Raw genomic sequence first — 18925 nt, 5'->3', positions numbered from 1 at the left:
CCCCCCCTCCCTGACTATTCCTCCACCTATTGATGGTACAAGGGAAGGAGGAGGGATGGGAAGGGGAAGAATGGGATAAAGGAGGCAAGGAGGAAGAAGGAAGAAAGGAGAAATGGGAGGGAAAGAGGAGGAGGGCAGGGGAAGGGGAGGGACGGGGTTAAGAGCAGAGCAAGGAAGGGAGGAAGGAGGAGGGCAAGAACAAGGGAGGGGGAAGGAGGACGAGGAGGGAAAGGAAGGAGGAGGGATGGAGGAAAAATGGGGAAAAGGAGGAGGAGGTTTTCATCTCTTTCCTTCTCTTCATTTCTTTCTTTCTCTTCTTCCTCCTCCCCCCGTTCTCCTGCACTTGTCTTTATCATCATCATCTTCCTCCTTCATTTCCTTTCCCTGTGCCTCCCCTTCTTACTTCCCCTCCCTCCCCTCCTCCTACCCCTTCCTCCTTCCTGTTAATTCTTTTTTCTTCTACTTTAGTTTTCGTTCGTACTTTCCTCCCCCCTCTCCTCTGTCCCTCCCCCCCTTCCCTTCCCCTAAAACATACGATCCGCCAACTCGGACTTCCCAACAACATTGAAAAGCTGCTTTGCAACTTTCTTGGCGGCAGAAATGCCAGACTGAGGGTAGGACAACACACAGTAGAGACCTTCCCACTCATGAGCGGAGTCCCTCAGGGGAGCGTCCTCTCCCCCACCCTATATATTATCTACGCAAGAGACACCCCGCCTCCCACTAGAATTGGTAACGAAGATATTATGTATGCAGATGACATCACTCAAATAATAACAACACATCAAGGAAAATCGCGAGCGTTACAGGCCGACAACACCAGGCGGGAATTAGAAAGGGTAAGTACTTACGAAAAACAATGGAAAATCCAAACCAGTCTCCCGAAATTCACAGTGATACCCTCATGCAGGAAGAAGACCCATCCATTAGTAACCAATAATGCTCAGAGAGAATACAAAAGCAGAGGCACCCTCCTGGGCCTGCATATATCCACGACAGGTTACTCCCATCATGTCCACACCAGGAAGGAAAAGTCAAGAAGAGAGCTGAGAAAACTATACCGCTTTAACGCGCTTCCTGAGAAGATAAAACTCCGCCTGGTGACATCATTTATCACACCGATATTAACTTACCCAGCAGTACCTCTTAAGAGCACCACTCAAACATTAAAATTACAGGTGGTCCAAAATGAAGCCCTGAGATTCGTCACAGGTGAAAGATACCCCTTCACCAGAACCACAGCCGAGATACATAGAGACCTGAGAATAAAACCCATCAACCAGCAGCTGCACACCCTGACCAGCAGAGTCTGGCAAAAGATAGAACGATCAAAGCAAGAACTCCTTCAAAGACTCCCACCAGATAACGACAACAACCATTACCACCCCCGATCTACACGGCCAGGCAATAGACAACCTCCCTAGACCAGCATCCGCCAGTAAGGTCGGCGGAATATGAAATAAGGCCCTTAAAACACCCATATATGGGACAGGGTAGGATGTCTAGTGCCTGTACCGACAGACAATAACTAACCCATGACACAACCCTAACACACCATTAGCTTAGTCAGCCAGCCCTCTCTTACCTCCTCCTAAATTTCTTCAATTTCTGAACTATAACTTCCTTCCCCCTCCTCTAATCTTCTCTCTTTCTCTACAAAAAAAATAAAAGAAGAAGGTGTTAGGACCCCTTTATTGCCCCTCTGACTGGATTCCTTCACTGATCCTTCGTCCTGTGTGTAGGTAATATAGTGTACACCCCCCCACCTCTCCTCCCCTGACCCCATTCTATCTCCCCCTGACCCCATTTTTTCTTCTCCCCTCTGCTCTCCCCTCTGCTCTCCCCCCCCGTACACACACACCTAAAACCACACACACACACACACACACACACACACACACACACAAAGCCATTCAACTATAAAAAAATATTTATTTATTAATTTTTTTTTACTGTACTACGTGACCCCGCCCCTACCACAAGCCACAGACCAATCACCGTTCACTACACTTCTGACGTCATGGCTAGAGTCTAATGTTTACCAGACTGTCCAATTAGAATCCTCTTGAGTTTATATTAAGTAGTTAAGGTAATGTCAAGTCTCCCCACTTTTAATGTTGACAGCGAGACCCCAAGACGTGTTGTTATTATTGTTGTTGTTATTGTTGTTATTATTATTGTTGTTGTTGTTATTACTGTTGTTGTTGTTGTTGTTGTTATTACTGTTGTTGTTGTTGTTGTTATTGTTATTGTTATTGCTGTTGTTATTATTGTTGTTATTATTATTGTTGTTGTTGTTGTTATTGTTATTGCTGTTGTTATTGTTGTTGTTGCTATTACTGTTGTTGTTATTGTTATTGTTATTGCTGTTGTTATTATTGTTGTTATTATTATTTTTGTTGTTGTTGTTGTTGTTGTTATTGTTGTTGTTATTATTATTGTTGTTGTTGTTGTTGTTGTTATTATTATTATTGTTGTTGTTGTTGTTGTTATTACTGTTGTTGTTGGTGTTGTTATTATTATTGTTGTTGTTATTGTTGTTGATATTGTTGTTGTTATTGTTGTTGTTGTTGTTGTTGTTGTTGTTGTTGTTGTTGTTGTTGTTATTGCTGTTGTTATTGTTGTTGTTGCTATTACTGTTGTTGTTATTGTTATTGTTATTGCTGTTGTTATTATTGTTGTTATTATTATTTTTGTTGTTGTTGTTGTTGTTGTTATTGCTGCACTTCATCAATCTACCTAGGTAGATATGAGGACATGTTAAGTGTATTTGTTTGTCTGTGACCAAAGGCGTGTGAGGAATGAGAGTGAGTGTCTGTCTACGTCTAAACTGTCTTTGTCTGCCGCCTGTCTGCTCTGTCTGTCTGTCTGTCTGTCCGCCTGTCTGTCTGTCTGTCCGCCTGTCTGTCCGCCTGTCTGTCCGCCTGTCTGTCTGTCTGTCTGCCTTCGACAGATAGCAGGAAAAATGTACCCCAATAACCTAACCTAACCAACTTTAACCTAACCTAACCTACTATCCTATCTAACCTACGAATTAAAACTGGGGTCCATTAGAACTGGGGTCCATTAGAACTGGGGCCCATTAAAACTGGGGCCCATTAAAACTGGGGCCCATTAAAACTGGGGCCCATTAAAACTGGGGCCCATTAGAACTGGGGCCCATTAAAACTGGGGCCCATTAAAACTGGGGCCCATTAAAACTGGGGCCCATTAAAACTGGGGCCCATCTGGACTGTGCCTTACAACACTACGGGACCAGCGGTGAGAGGTTGAGGAAAATCAATGTCATGAATTAGGGGAGTGACGTCATCCAGGTGTGTCTCTGACGTCATGCAGGTGTAGTGTGGTGTCACCAGGTGTCACCTTGACATCATGCATATGTGATGTCCCCAGGTGTGGGAGAACCGTAACAAGTGTGGAAATGAAGTCAACACGTGTGGGAATGACATCAACGAGGGTGGAAATGACAGGAACAGCTGTAGGAATGAAGTCAACTGTAGGAATGGTATCAGCTGTAGAAGTGACGTCAACTGTAGGAATGATATTAGCTGTAGAAGTGATATCAGCTGTAGGAATGACGTCAGCTGTATGCGTGACATCTCCAACTCCTTTCCAGACACACAAGAGCCCCCATACGACGCTACCAATGGAAAAATGCATAAATATAATGTATTAATAACTTGTGACCCACTTAATGACATCCCCACAGTGAACCGCCTCGCCCCGCCAGCAGTATAATACACTGGAGGAGGAAGAGGAAGGAGGGGAAGAAAGAAGAGAGAGTGGATAGAGTAAGAGGGAGAACAGGAGGAGGAGTGATAGAGGGAGGAATGGAGAGAGGAAAGAAGAGGGAAAAAGAAAGTGAATGGAAAATCAGAAATGAAAGAGAGAGTAAGAGAAAGGTAGAAAAACAGAGAGAGAACACACAAGCACTGCTTGCTCCCTCTCGCTTTCAGCTGCCGCCGATGGCTGGCCCTCGTGGTGAACAGGGAAGCAGCTTACATTAGTCTTCCCCTGCCAGTACACAGCCTCTTCACCATCAAGACTCCTGCTGTGCCTCCTCGTGGCAACACACGGTAACTGGGTGCCTCGTGGGCCCAGGCTAAGCCATTAGAGGATCTCGGAGCAGCAGTGGGCCCCAGAGGGACGGCACATAGGCCCACTGGCATGTAGACACGTCCTGGCGCCCACCAACCACCGCCCCGCTGCCTTGTGGATCAACCTTGGCAGGTATAAGGCTACGGGAGTAAACCACGAACGAAAAATCTGCGGTGGAGCCCCGCATCAGGCAGACATGCTTACAGAGCTCCAACAAGACCCCAACGGCGGTGTAGGCGGAAGAGGTGACCAGTGACCACCATGCGAACCCAACGACTACACTGGTGGACAAAGGCAATGCCTGATGGACAGGCTACCAAGGCGAAACCCAACAAACTGGGCTACCAGCACACACACACACACACACACACACACACACACACACACACACACCCACACCATTGTATTGTCAGTCTCAACTTCCTCGGTTATTTTCGGCTCCGACCTGGAATATAATACACTATACAAATTATACATGTACCTACGCATGTGTATGTCTGGAGGTGTATACATAGCGCGCGTGTGTATATTCAATTATGTTCGTATTAGTTACCTAAATTCTAATTAATATATTTACTCTTCAAATATATAACACAAGAAATAGACTATATGTATCTATATATTTCTTCAATATTGTGATCTATTAAATATATTCACCAAACTGCCTCCGCTCAGTCATCCAGTTTAGCCGCCCCGACACCCTGGAAATGACGTAGAACCCAGAGGAAATCGAAGTAAAGAAAAACTTTTAAAAGAAAACGTCAAATTTGTTCTTGGATGAGTGGGGGATACTCAATTAATCAGCCCCGACAATGGTAACCTGTCGCAGACGAAGCCAATATCGCGACACTATCAGGCTGAGGACGAAATCTGATCGTCAGGAGCCCTAATAGGTCCTTAATGAGAAGACGAAGACGATGAAGACGACAACTACGGCTAAAAAAAAAAAACGACAAAACTGGGTTAGGAATTTAGATAACAGACTCGTCGACCACCAACGACCCTCCCTTCCCTTTAGAAAAACAAAAGACAACTACACATTTCCACCCCTTCCAACGTCTCCCCCCCTCCCCCCTCCCCTACCCTCTTCCCTGTACACAAACTAGATAAGGAACTAAAAACTTGGGTCTCACTTTAACGTTGTTCTTAACTTGTTCCCTCCACAGAGCCGTCAACCACAACACCTTCCTCCAAGTTTACGAACAAAGCGAACAGGGTTAACCGACCAAAGTTTTTTTTCCGAACCCGACCCGGCACCGTAACTGACCCGGCACCGAACCCAACCCGGCACCGAACCCAACCCGGCACCGAACCCAACCCGGCACCGAACCCAACCCGACCTGGCGTTGAATCCGACCCGGGAGAGAGAGAGAGAAGAGGAGTCGGCATCCGGGGCTGGCGTTTACTATGGCCCCGAAAACAAATGTATAAACAGTAGAAACAATTACCAACACTCAAACAATATGACATTTTGAGGAAACTGTTGTAATCACATAACAGCGGCCATTGTGTGTATATTTCACTGTGTATATTTCACCGTGTATATTTCACCGTGAATATTAAAATTTTTGCCTCCGTCTACCCAGCAGTAATTGGGAACCTGGATGTTAATCGATTTGCAGTGCGGTTAGCGAACTGTTCGGTCTTCTCGGACTATTCCTTGACACTGGGTCATGCAGCTCGTTAACTTAGGGTGTGGTTGTTGTGTTGGTGACAGCTTCTACACTCTAAACACTGGGTCATGCAGCTCGTTAACTTAGGGTGTGGTTGTTGTGTTGGTGACAGCTTCTACACCCTAAACACTGAGTCAAGTAGCTCGTTAACTTAGGGTGTGGTTGTTGTGTTGGTAACAGCTTCTACACCTTAAACAGGTCAAGTAGCTCGTTAACTTAGAAGGTGTGGTTGTTGTGTTGGCGACAGCTTCTACACCCTAAACACTGGGTCATGCAGCTCGTTAACCCAGGGTGTAGTTGTGTTTGGCATGGCTTCTACACCTTGACACTGGGTCATGCAGCTCGTTAACTTAGGGTGTGGTTGTTGTGTTGGTAACAGCTTCTACACCTTAAACAAATTCACGCCCAGGTGGCCCTTGGGCCGGCCATCCTCGTTACACAAGGGGCAACCATTATTATTATATTAACATTGGTGTTATATTTTATCAAGTATATTTCATTCAGAAAATTTTGCCGTGCATATTCCACAGAGTATATTTCACCTGTCTATTACCTGTATATACCGGCCCACCTGCCCACACCTGAGACGACGATAAGAGAGAGAGAGAGAGAGAGAGAGAGAGAGAGATTTCCCCCCACTGCTGAAAGACAAGCAAGAACAATCATCCCCCCTCCCCTTGTGTTTTAAAGCAACCACGGACGGACACACGAACAAACACACGGACAGCCAAACGAATGGACACGAACAGACGCATGGATAGCAAACATGACTACTATTCAACAAATATATCAACAAAAAACAAGAAAAACTGTGACATAAAACAAAAACACAAAACAAACAAACACAGACGGAAAACAAACAAAGACACAAAACAGACACAAAACAAAGAAACAAAGCAAACAAAAACACTAAGTATAATTCACATAATCTCACTCCAATTAAAAGTTCTTTAGTCAGGTCAAATATGTTAAAATTTTTAACCTTTGGAAATGTTAAAAGACTCTAATACGTCGTTGATAAACTGTACATTAACCTCATTACTGGTTTATAAGATGCCGGGGGAGGGGGAGGGGGGAAGGGGAGGAGGGAGGGGAGAGGCTGGGAGGTAGGAAAAGGAAGGTGAGGAAGGAGGGAGTGAGGGAGATAGAGAGGGAGACAGGGTGAGGGCGAGGAGTGAGGGAGATAGAGAGGGAGACAGGGCGAGGAGTGAGGGAGATAGAGAGGGAGACAGGGTGAGGAGTGAGGGAGATAGAGAGGGAGACAGGGTGAAGGAGGGAGCAGAATGTCAAAATTGCCCAGGTAAGTCAGTGTACCTGTTAATTAACCTCCATTATTAGACAGGTGTGCGCATAATACGTCGAGCCAGGAGGATGATGATGATGATGATGATGATGATGATGGTGATGATGATGATGGTGATGATGATGATGGTGATGATGATGATGATGATGATGATGAAGGTCACCTGGAGGGACAGTCCATACTATCTCTGTCTCTCACATTCTCTCTCTGTTTTTTAATTATTTTAGGTGGGACTGGATGGAATGAGAGAAATGAGGGAGGAGTGAGGTGAGGGAGAAATGAGGGAGGGAGTGAGGGGTGGAGGGGAGAAGTGAGGGAGGAGGGAGGGAGGGAGGTGAGGAGGAGGAGGAGGGGAGGGAGGGAGGTGAGGGAGGGGAGGTGAGGGAGGGAGGTGGAGGGGAAGGAGGTGAGGGAGGAGGGAGGGAGGGAGGTGAGGAGGAGGGAGGGGAGGAGGAGGTGGAGGAGGAGGGAGGGAGGGGAGGGAGGGGAGGGGGAGGAGGGAGGGAGGAGGGAGGGGAGGGGAGGGAGGTGGGAGGGGAAGGAGGTGAGGGAGGAGGAGGGGAGGGGAGGGAGGGAGGGAGGGGAGGGGAGGGAGGAGGGAGGGAGGGGAGGGAGGAGGGAGGAGGGAGGGAGGGAGGGAGGGAGGGGAGGAGGGAGAGGGAGGGGAGGGGGAGGGAGGGAGGTGAGGGGAGGAGGGAGGGAGGGAGGGAGGAGGAGGGGAGGGAGGAGGGAGGTGAGGAGGGAGGAGGGGAGGGAGGCGAGGATTGTAGGGAAAATAAGGATGAAGGGAATGGAAGAGGAGGAGGAGGAGGAGGAGGAGGAGAAGGAGAAGAAAGTGGAGGAGAGGCCAAAAGGTGGGGGGGGGGGTGGGGGGAGTTAATGACTGGTGGGGGGGATGAAGGGAGGAGAGGGGTGGTTAGGGGAGGGTGAGGTGAGTGGGGAGGAGGAGGAGGTGACAAGGGAGGAGGGGAGGTGACAGGGGAGAAGGGGGAGGGGAGGGGAGAGGTGTAGAAGGGGGTGAAAGGGGGGAAGGGATCACCTTGGCCCAAATACTCAAGTATCTAAAGAAGACCAACAAGATCCAACAGGAGGAGGAGGAAGAGAGGCAACACACATGCACACAGACACACACACACACAAACACACAGGTAAGGCAAAACGCTATATACCTCCTCTTAAAAGAACAAGATGGACGAACATAAGAAAAAAAACAATTAACCAAATATAAAAAAAATGAAAAAAGTGACGAAAAATGACGAATAGAAAGAGACGAAAAAAAATCGACCTTTGATATTTGATTCAGTGTTACCAAGTATTTAAAAAAATTCTTCTTCCCATTGTTACCATAAACACATGTGTGCGCGTGTGTGTGTGTGTGTGTGTGTGTGTGTGCGTGTGTGTATGCGTGTCATAATTTACTTTCTCATACGTTCATGTGCACAATCACGTTCAGTTTCATTCCCTGTCACTCAATCTCATGTACACCCCGCAGTCATACACAGTGTCATACAGTCATACACAGTTAAGTCTCCTGTACACCAGTCACCCACAGCTTCATGCATAGTCTCAGAGTCTAACACAGTCACTCCTTCTTGCACAGTCACTCACAGTTATACAGTCCTTCGTAAGTCTGTACTGCAGCCAAGGTTCACACTGTTTTCCCCCGTTAACAGCTCCGTTTTGCCGTTGTTCTTACTGTTTTTTTTTTACTAACGGGGGATATCAGGGGGTGATGGGAAAGACTGGTGGTGGGTTCTGGTGATGGAGTGAAGGGGAGGTGGAATGGAAGTATGTTTTAATCTGTGGTTCATTGTGGTGTGTGTGTGTGTGTCCCCGCCCCCTGACCCCCACCAAAAGACTACCTGCCATAATTTAGTCTTTTTAAGCCACCTGAATAAACCCCCAACCTTCACCTTAGTTATAAACGGCACCCAAGACGCACGCCATAAGGACCATCCAACCGGGTAATGACACGTCAGAATGAACTTTACAACGACGAAGAGAAACATATCCCCCCCCACCCCCTTCCCCTCCAAGACCCGCTCACTCACGAGACGGGAATTGCGCCGCAAAGATTACGCGGAGGAGGACTGCTGCACTGGGATAACAACTGCACGGGAACTGGTATGAGTTTGCGCGGGAAAACAAAGTAGAATTGCGCGGGAAAACTAAGTAGAATTGCGCGGGAAAACTAAGTAGAATTGCGCGGGAAAACTGACGAAGGAATATTGCCTGGGAAAACTGAGGGAGGAAGATTGCGTGAAAAAATTAAAGAGGATAACTTTGCACACGAAAGTTTGTATAGTATAAAAAAGTAGTACACACACACACACAGTGATAAGAGTTCCAGGGGTGGTCGCGTATTTTTGCTGGTATAACTCAATTCTTTTAAAACTAGAAAACACCTCCTATGATAAAACTAATTATTTCCTGGCGAGTCAAAGCATAAAGGGACATGCTAAGTAAATAATGTTAATTAAAAAAAATAATACTCTAAAAAGTATAAATAAACGCTGCGTAGTGTTGGAACAGAGGAAGTGACCGAGGATTTCTACAGGTAAAGACAGCATTTATAACAAGACCCAAATCAATACTTTCGTTAAAATATCATTAGAGTAGAGTAGAGAAGAGTAGAGTAGAGTAGAGAAGAGTAGAGAAGAGTAGAGAAAAAGAAAGAGAAGACGACTGTAAACAAGAGAGATATCCCATGTTAAATAATGGCGAGAGAGAGAAACAAAGGTAAACAAATGACCCATCAATACCACCAGCCACCATCACCACAATGAGCCAGCCCTCGTCAGCGCCTCTGCTACAACAAGAGCCATACCGTCATCACGCAGTCAGCCCTAAAGACTCCTCAATATAACCATTGAATGTGAACAAACTGTCCCCCCCCTCCCCCTCTTCCGTATCTCCCCCCTCCTTCTCCACCTCCTTTCCCCATCTCCCCCTCCTTCTCCCCCTCCTTCTCAAACAAGCAAAGGCTGAACAACTGGGCCAGCACAACACAAACTGAACCAACTGGAATCTACTTAGCTACAGACTACCTTAAAGAAAATGGAGCTGGGGTGATATTCTGTGACTCTCAAAGTGTTTTGAAATCGATGAACAGCCCGTCAGACTCAATGTCTAAAGTTGTCTGTGATATTAAAAGAAATGTGATAACTGCCAATGAGAACAACTCTCATATCGAATTTGTGTGGATTCCGTCCCATGTTGGAATTAGGTATCATGACCGTGCTGATAAACTGGCCAATGAGGCAGGTAAGAAAGAAAATGTTGACTGTGACCTTGGCCTGTCCAATGCTGTACTTAAAAAAATACAAGTCAGAATCATGAACTCTGATCTAGAAGAACTGAGAAATGCAGAGACCTGGCAGTTGTAGTAAATATGACCGATTTTGTGACAAGAGGTACCGGTATGGCCAGCATAAGGACAGAACCAGACAATGTGATGTAGTCGTGGCCAGAATTAGGCTAGGATACAGACACATCTGGCAAGTTAGTAACGCTGTACCCACACCGGAACACTCAGCATGTAAACTTTGTGATAAACCTTTAAAGCAAACACTTGAACACTATATTATTGAATGTGACACTGTCAAAGACTTCAGGCCACCTGGCTTATTGTATCATGAACTATGTAATTACTACATTGAATCAGGAGTGCTTGAGGACATTCTTGCTGTCTATCCAAAATTTGCTAGCCCACACTGATTAGTCCTCAATTAGAATATGGCGTCCAATGTATATGAACCACTGTCCTGTGTGGCAGTGAACAGTGATACCACCCTCAGTGTCAAGACCTGACTGAATTACTCACAATAGGCAAACTGTACTACAAGCTTTGTCAATAAATTTATTAAACTAAAAAAAATCCTTCTCCCTCTCACTCTCTCCTCCTCTTCTCCCATTCTCCATCTCTCCCTCCCTTTCCCTCTCTCTCTATTTCCCTTTCTCCCTCTCCTACCTCCGTCACACCTTCCCTCCCTATTCCACCTCCTTCCCCATCCATCCCTCCCTCCCTCCTTCCCTCCTCCCTTTTTGTCTCCTTCCTCCCATTTCTCTCCTTCCTCTTATCTCTCCTTCGCTCTCCTCCATCCCTTCTCTCGCTCTCCTCCTGTCTCCTCTTCTCCACCTTTCCTTCCCCCTCCTCCTGTCCTTCCCTTCCTCCTCCTACCCCCTTTCCTTCCAGGTACCACATTGACAGTATCTTACCTGTGTTCGTAAGGTCCATCGATGTGTTTGGTTGGAAAGGGTTTGTCGACTTTACGGATCGACTTGTGGAACACTCTATTGACCCGAGAATTTTAATGCGGTGGTGGTGGTATGGAGAAAGAGAGAGAGAGAGAGAGAGAGAGAGAGAGAGAGAGAGAGAGAGAGAGAGAGAGAGAGAGAGAGAGAGAGAGAGAGAGAGAGAGAGAGAGAGAGAGAGAGAGACCCCACCATTCCACCAAAACAAAGGGAACAAAACAGACAACAACAACAACAACAACAACAACAACAACAACACATCCTAGCCCCATTCCAACCATCCTGTCCGACCATTAAGGGACGTCAGATGAACTACCCTGAACTCCTAAACGCTCGTTACGAATCGTTTAGGGATTAAGGTATGTGGTAACGATGTGTGTGAGAGTCAGGTACTGTACGTCATGTAAAGGGGGGGGGAATATATATACAGTGTGTGTGTGTGTGTGTGTGTGTGTGTGTGTGTGTGTGTGTGTAAATAAAATATACATGTACCTAAATACCGTAATATTTTTTAAGTAACCCTAAACCTCCTAAAAAAAAATATCTTATACCTTAACATTTATCCCTGAGAGACTACCCAAAACCTAAAATCCCCCAAAATAAAAGAAAATCATAAAATGCATTAACACAAAAAAAAAACAGAAGGTGCGGACCACAGGTAGATAGATCCAGGTAAGGTGACCCCCCACCCCCCGACAGGTAAACACCATTTATAACACCGTCCTGTCGTCTCTTTAACTAGTTCTGATTGTTGATTGCTAGTTCTGATGGGTCCCAGTTCTGATGGGTTTTAGTTCTGATGGGTCCCAGTTCTGATAGGTCCCAGTTCTGATGGGTTCTAATTCTGATGGGTCCCAGTTCTGATAGGTTCCAATTCTGATAGGTCCCAGTTCTGATGGGGTCCCAGATCTGATGGGTCCCAATTCTGATGGGTTTTAGTTCTGATGGGTCCCAGTTCTGATGGGCCCCAGTTCTGATGGGTCCCAGTTCTGATATGTCCCAGTTCTGATGGGTTTTAGTTCTGATGGGCCCCAGTTCTGATGGGTCCCAGTTCTGATGGGCCCCAGTTCTGATGGGTCCCGTTCTGATGGGTCCCAGTTCTGATATGTCCCAGTTCTGATGGGTTTTAGTTCTGATGGGTCCCAGTTCTGATGGGTCCCAGATCTGATGGGTTTTAGTTCTGATGGGTCCCAGTTCTGATGGGTTCTAATTCTGATGGGTCCCAGTTCTGATAGGTTCCAATTCTGATAGGTCCCAGTTCTGATGGGTTCTAGTCTTAATAACAAACCCCAATGCTGAGGTCGGTGCAATAAGACTTGGAAATAATTAGCCATTGACCCTCAAGCAAGTAAGTGTACAGTGTTACCAATATCATCATACACGTCCACCCCCACAAGTGTTACCAATATCCTCATACACGTCCACCCCCACAAGTGTTACCACATCATCATACACGTCCACCCCACAAGTGTTACCAAATCATCATACACGTCCACCCCCACAAGTGTTACCAAATCATCATACACGTCCACCCCCACACAAGTGTTACCAAATCATCATACACGTCCACCCCACAAGTGTTACCAATATCATCATACACGTCCACCCCACAAGTGTTACCAATATCATCATACACGTCCACCCCACAAGTGTTACCAATATCATCATACAGTCCACCCCACAAGTGTTACCAATATCATCATACACGTCCACAAGTGTTACCAATATCATCATACGTCCACCCGTGAGAAATAAATCAACAGTGTTACAATATAAGAAATAAATCTACAGTGTTACTAATATCATCATACATACCTATAAGAAATAAATCTACAGTGTACCAATATCATCATACCGTCCACCCCACAAGAAATAAATCACAGTGTTACCAATATCATCATACACGTCCACCCCTATAAGAAATAAATCAACAGTGTTACCAAATAGCTACACGTGGTCGACCATTCTCACTACACCTCTAGATATATCGTCACCACACCCATTACCCAGTGACCAACATTACTTGACAGGATTTCAACTCTATTGCGAAACCTTCACCCACACCTCACTTGGTTTGAGACTGTGTAGGTGTAACAGGGGTGAGAGGGATGGTAGGGAGTGAGAGGTGGTAGGGTTGAAAGTGAGGTGAGGTGAGAGGGAGTGGTAGGGTGTGAGAGGGGTGAGTGGTAGGGAGTGAAGGGGTGGTGGGGGTGAGAGGGGTGGGAGGGTGAGAGAGGGGTGGTGAGAGGTGGTGGAGAGGGGTGGTGAGAGGTGAGAGGGATGGTGAGGTGGTAGAGGGGTGGTGAGGTGGGAGAGGAAGGTAATCAGCTCCAACACCCAGGGTCCTGAGGGAGCCAGTCTCCATTAAGGAATAATCCAGGTTTATGTAGTCATTACAGGGTGACTGGTCAGTTCTAGTGGGCCCCAGTCCTAGTGGGCCTAACACAATGCAACCGAACAACCTAACCTAACCTACAAACGAAAGACTCATTGCCACGTTAAGTCATTATGGAAATATGACTGACTGACTGACCGACCGATCTACTCGTGTACATCGATTAGTGATGATGATGATTGAGAGAGAGAGAGAGAGAGAGAGAGAGGATCGTCTAAACGGGAACACTTTTCCTTTAAGACAAAAGATGAACTAAAATAAGCAAAGTAAACAACGGTTCACAAACACCCGTCTCCCTCCCTCCTTCCTTCTCTCCCTCCTTCCTTCATCCCTCCTTCCTTCCATCCGTCCCTACTTGCCCTTCCTTCCCTCTCTCTTTTCCTTCCTTCCCTTCCATCCCTTACTCTATTACACGAAGAGGAAGAGAAGGATGGAAATGGAAGAGGAGATGAGAAGAAGTGAAGATGGGAAGGGAGAGGAAAAGAATGGAAAGGTGGAATGAATGAGGGATGGGAGGGGAGGAGGGAAAGGATGGGGGAGGAGGGAAAGGATGGGGGAGGAGGGAAAGGATGGGGAGGAAAGGATGGGAGGAGGAGGGAAGGAGGATGGAGGGAGGAAAGGATGGGAGGAGTAAGTAAGATACACACAATGCAAGGGAGAGAAGGAAGAGGAGAGGAAGAGGAAAAGGAGGAGGGAAGAGAGGGGGTAGAAGGAGGGGGTGAAGGACGAGGATAGACACATACAAAGAAGGAAATACAAGACACATGCACGATTGGAAGAGGAAGGCTTGAGGGAGGGAGGAGAGGGAAGGAGACAAGGAGGACGGAGGGGGTGGAAAGAGGGATAGTGGGAACGGAACAAGGAAGGAGGTAAGACGGTGGAGAAATAGGGAGAACTAGAGAGACGGAAGGAGGAGGGGAGGGAGGGAGGGAGGGGAGGGCCACTGTTCACCTGGCTCACCCTTCCCAGGTGACCCTCCGTGCAGTACCGACCTTTCTTCTTCTCTTTAAGATTTTATTTGAAAAAAGTAGGTTACATCCTCCTCCGTCTTCCTCCTCCTCCGTCTTCCTCCTCCTCCCGCTTCCCTCCTCCTCCCTCCTCCTCCCCTTCCCTCCTCCTCCATATGATTCTCCTCTGTGTGTGTTTATAATAGATCAAACACACATACACACGCAAGCAGGCAGAGTCACACACACACACACACACACACACACAACAAAATTTATATAACCAGAGACAAAACTAACACAGGAATTACCCAAGGCAAGACGACTCCCCCACTTGACCCCTCCCCACATCCAACCCCTCTCTCCCCACAACCCCACTCCCTCACTTACGACCCCACTCCCAACCCCTCCCTCACCCCTCCTCACATCCAACCCCCTCCCTTCATGACCCTCCCTCACTTGACCTCTCCCTATCCCTCCCTCTTCCCGACCCCTCCTCTCCCTGACCTCTCCCCACTTACGACCCTCCCCCATCCAACCCCCTCTCTTAAGAACCCCACTCCCTCCTTACGACCCCTCCAACCCCTCCTCACTCGACCCTCCCTCACTGACCCCTCCTCCCTTCCAGACCCCTCCTCACTTCACGACCCCCTCCACTTAGAGCTAAACAAGGGCATGCACCACAACCCTGGAGTTGGATGTGTCTGTCTGTCAGGGCTTCCTTACTCCTTGGGTGGGGCCAGAACGAAGGGACAAGAGGAGGAGGGGCATCACTCCCAAGGCTCCCAGGCTCGACTTACACAGTTCCCATCATTTTCTGCATTAGGAGAGACAATACTCCACTAGGTCTCACGGAACAACCGGAATTGACCCCTGGGAGTCTGAGTGTGTAATAGTCCCCCACCACACACACACACACACACACACACACACACACGACAAACGGCGCACACATGGCAGCTAGAACAAAAATCAATCTTACTCTCATTGAACCTAACTCTAACCTAACCTAACCTAACCTAACCCTACCTAACCTACCCTACCTAACCTAACCCTCTCATCCCTCTCACCTGGGCTTGTTAATTACTCTAGTAGTGCTTTTATAACTGCCCTACACGTTATCATGGCTTACCTGGAGCTATTCCCTCCTCTTTGTCTGCTGGGTTGTGTTGTAGTGGGTTGTGTTGTAGTGGGTTGTGGTGCAGTGGGTTGGGTTGCAGTGGGTTGGGTTGTAGTGGGTGGGTTGTAGTGGGTTGGGTTGTAGTGGGGGTTGTGGTGGGCTGGTTGTAGTGGGTTGGGTTATAGTGGGTTGGGTTTAGTGGGTTGGGTTGTAGTGGGTTGGGTTGTAGTGGGTTGGGTTGTAGTGGGTTGGGTTGTAGTGGGTTGGTGTAGTGGGTTGGGTTGTAGTGGGTTGGGTTGTAGTGGGTTGGGTTGTAGTGGGTTGGGTTGTAGTGGGTGGGTTGTAGTGGGTTGGGGTGCTGGTGGGTTGGGTGTGTAGTGGGTTGGGTGTAGTGGGTTGGGGTGTAGTGGGTTGGGGGTGTAGTGGGTTGGGGTGTAGTGGGTTGGTGTGTAGTGGGTTGGGGTGTAGTGGGTTGGGGTGTGGTGGGTTGGGGTGTAGTGGGTTGGGTTGCAGTGGGTTGGGTTGTAGTGGGTTGGGTTGTAGTGGGTTGGGTTGTAGTGGGTTGGGTTGTAGTGGGTTGGGTTGTAGTGGGTTGGGTTGTAGTGGGTTGGGTAGTGGGTTGGGTTGTAGTGGGTTGGGTTGTAGTGGGTTGGGTTGTAGTGGGTTGGGTTGTAGTGGGTTGGGTTGCAGTGGGTTGGGTTGCAGTGGGTTGGGTTTGATGGGTTGGGTTGTAGTGGGTTGGGTTGTAGTGGGTTGGGTTGTAGTGGGTTGGGTTGTAGTGGTTGGGTTGTAGTGGGTTGGGTTGTAGTGAGTTGGTTGTAGTGGGTTGGGTTGTAGTGGGTTGGGTTGTAGTGGGTTGGGTTGTAGTGGGTTGGGTTGTAGTGGGTTGGGTGTGGTTTCTTGGCGTCTCTGTATTCTGTTATTATTATTATTATTATTATTATTATTATTATTATTATTATTATCATTATTATTATTATTATTATTATTATTATTATTATCATTATTATTATTAATTATTATTAATGTATGTGTTGTGTCAGTGTATGTATGTATGTATACAGGCCCTCCTCCTCCCTCTCCCTCCTCCCTCCACTCAACAGACACACCTCCCTGAGAGACAAATTAAGGCTTGAGAAGTCTTAACTCTCTGATGAATGTGTCGAGCTGTTCACCTGGATAATGATGATGATGATGATGATGATGATGATGATGATGATGATAATGGTGATAAAAAAGAAAATAAAAAACAACAACAATAATAATAATAATAATAATAATAATAATAATAATAATAATAATAATAATAATAATAATAATAATAAAAATAATAAACACTATTTCACCATTACTATAAAAATAATCATATAATTACCCCAATAGCTCAGCCATGGTTATAATTACAGTTCGGGGGCAGAGGGGCGTTCAATACAGGTAAAATTACACCTGAGTAATTAGCCCAGTTAGGATCCTGTGATTATTGCGTTTATACTAATGAGGTATAGAGAAGTTTGTTAGTTTGTCTGTTTCTTGACCAATTTACTGGGTAACTTAGAGGTGAGAAGAGGAGAGAGGTTAGTTGGCGCCGCCCTGACCCGTTGGAACCAGTTGCTCTCTCTCTCTCATAAATGTAATGGTCAGTTCCCTGTATATTTTCTGAGGGTCTCATTCATGGCGACAGACCAATAAACTAGCGTCCGTCCGTCCGTCCGTCCGTCCAGTACCACCATATACCTCGGTGGCCATTTTCTTATACCAATCTGTTCCCCAATCCACTTGAAATATAAAACTACAAGGAATAACAGTTGGACCAATCACCAATCTTCTCTGCCCTTTGAATGATTTCACTCGGTGTTATTTCAAATTCCTTTTTGTTTTTTTTTTCAATATGGCGCTTTGTTTTGGTTCGTGACGTCATCGGGATCAGCTGGGTGATGTAAACATGAGCGTGGAAATCGTGACGACCTGAGGGGTTAAGTTATGGACTGAAAATAGAAATAAGGAGAGGATAAAGGAGAGAAATGAGTATAATAGGAAGAAAAAAGGTGGGTGGTATAAGATAGGGGAAGATATACCAAAATAAAGAATAATTGGTAAGGGGAGATAAAAGGAGGTTAGGGATGGAACAAGAATAGGTAATGGAGAGAAGGGGTGATAATAAAGTTAGGGGAACAACAAAAATAAGAGAAGAAAGAAACTCAGGAATAAGAGGAAATGGGGAAGAAGTCAAAGGCAAAGAATAAATAAAGCATAAAGATAAGAGAGAAGGGAGCAATAAATGAGAGGGAGAGAGTGAATGAGGACACAGAGGGGAGAATGACGAAAATAAACATAAAGAGATAATGAGAAGGAAGGAAGGCAGAAACACAACTGACTGATAAATACGAGAGGAAGGGAAATAGATAATAAAGTAAGAGATAGGAAGAATTTGTGTACTGCCCAGCGTCACATGTTCTCAGTGCTGGTGATACATGCATGCACTGTAGTAATGGTTGCCCCTTGTGAAACGAGGATGGCCAGCCCAAGGGCCACCTAGGCGTGAATGTAAGGTGTAGACGCTGTCACAACACAACAACCACACCCTAAGTTAACGAGCTGCATGACCCAGTGTTTAAGGTGTAGAAGCTGTCGCCAACACAACAACCACACCCTAAGTTAACGAGCTGCATGACCCAGTGTTTAAAGGTGTAGAAGCTGTCGCCAACACAACAACCACACCCTAAGTTAACGAGCTGCATGACTAAGTGTTTAAGGTGTAAAAGCTGTCGCCAACACAAACCACACCCTAAGTTAACGAGCTGCATGACCCAGTGTTTAAGGTGTAAAGCTGTCGCCAACACAACGACCACACCCTAAGTTAACGAGCTGCATGACCCAGTGTTTAAGATGTAGAAGCTGTCGCCAACACAACAACCACACCTAAGTTAACGAGCTGCATGACCCAGTGTTTAAGGTGTAGAAGCTGTCGCCAACACAACAACCACACCCTGAGTTAACGAGCTGCATGACCCAGTGTTTAGGTGTAGAAGCTGTCGTCAACACAACAACCACACCCTAAGTTAACGAGCTGCATGACCCAGTGTTTAAGGTGTAGAAGCTGTCGCCAACACAACAACCACACCCTAAGTTAACGAG

This window comes from Homarus americanus, unplaced genomic scaffold (assembly GCF_018991925.1).
Source record: "Homarus americanus isolate GMGI-L3 unplaced genomic scaffold, GMGI_Hamer_2.0 scaffold59303, whole genome shotgun sequence".
Taxonomy (NCBI): domain Eukaryota; kingdom Metazoa; phylum Arthropoda; class Malacostraca; order Decapoda; family Nephropidae; genus Homarus; species Homarus americanus.
Note: the sequence above shows the minus strand (reverse complement) of the source record.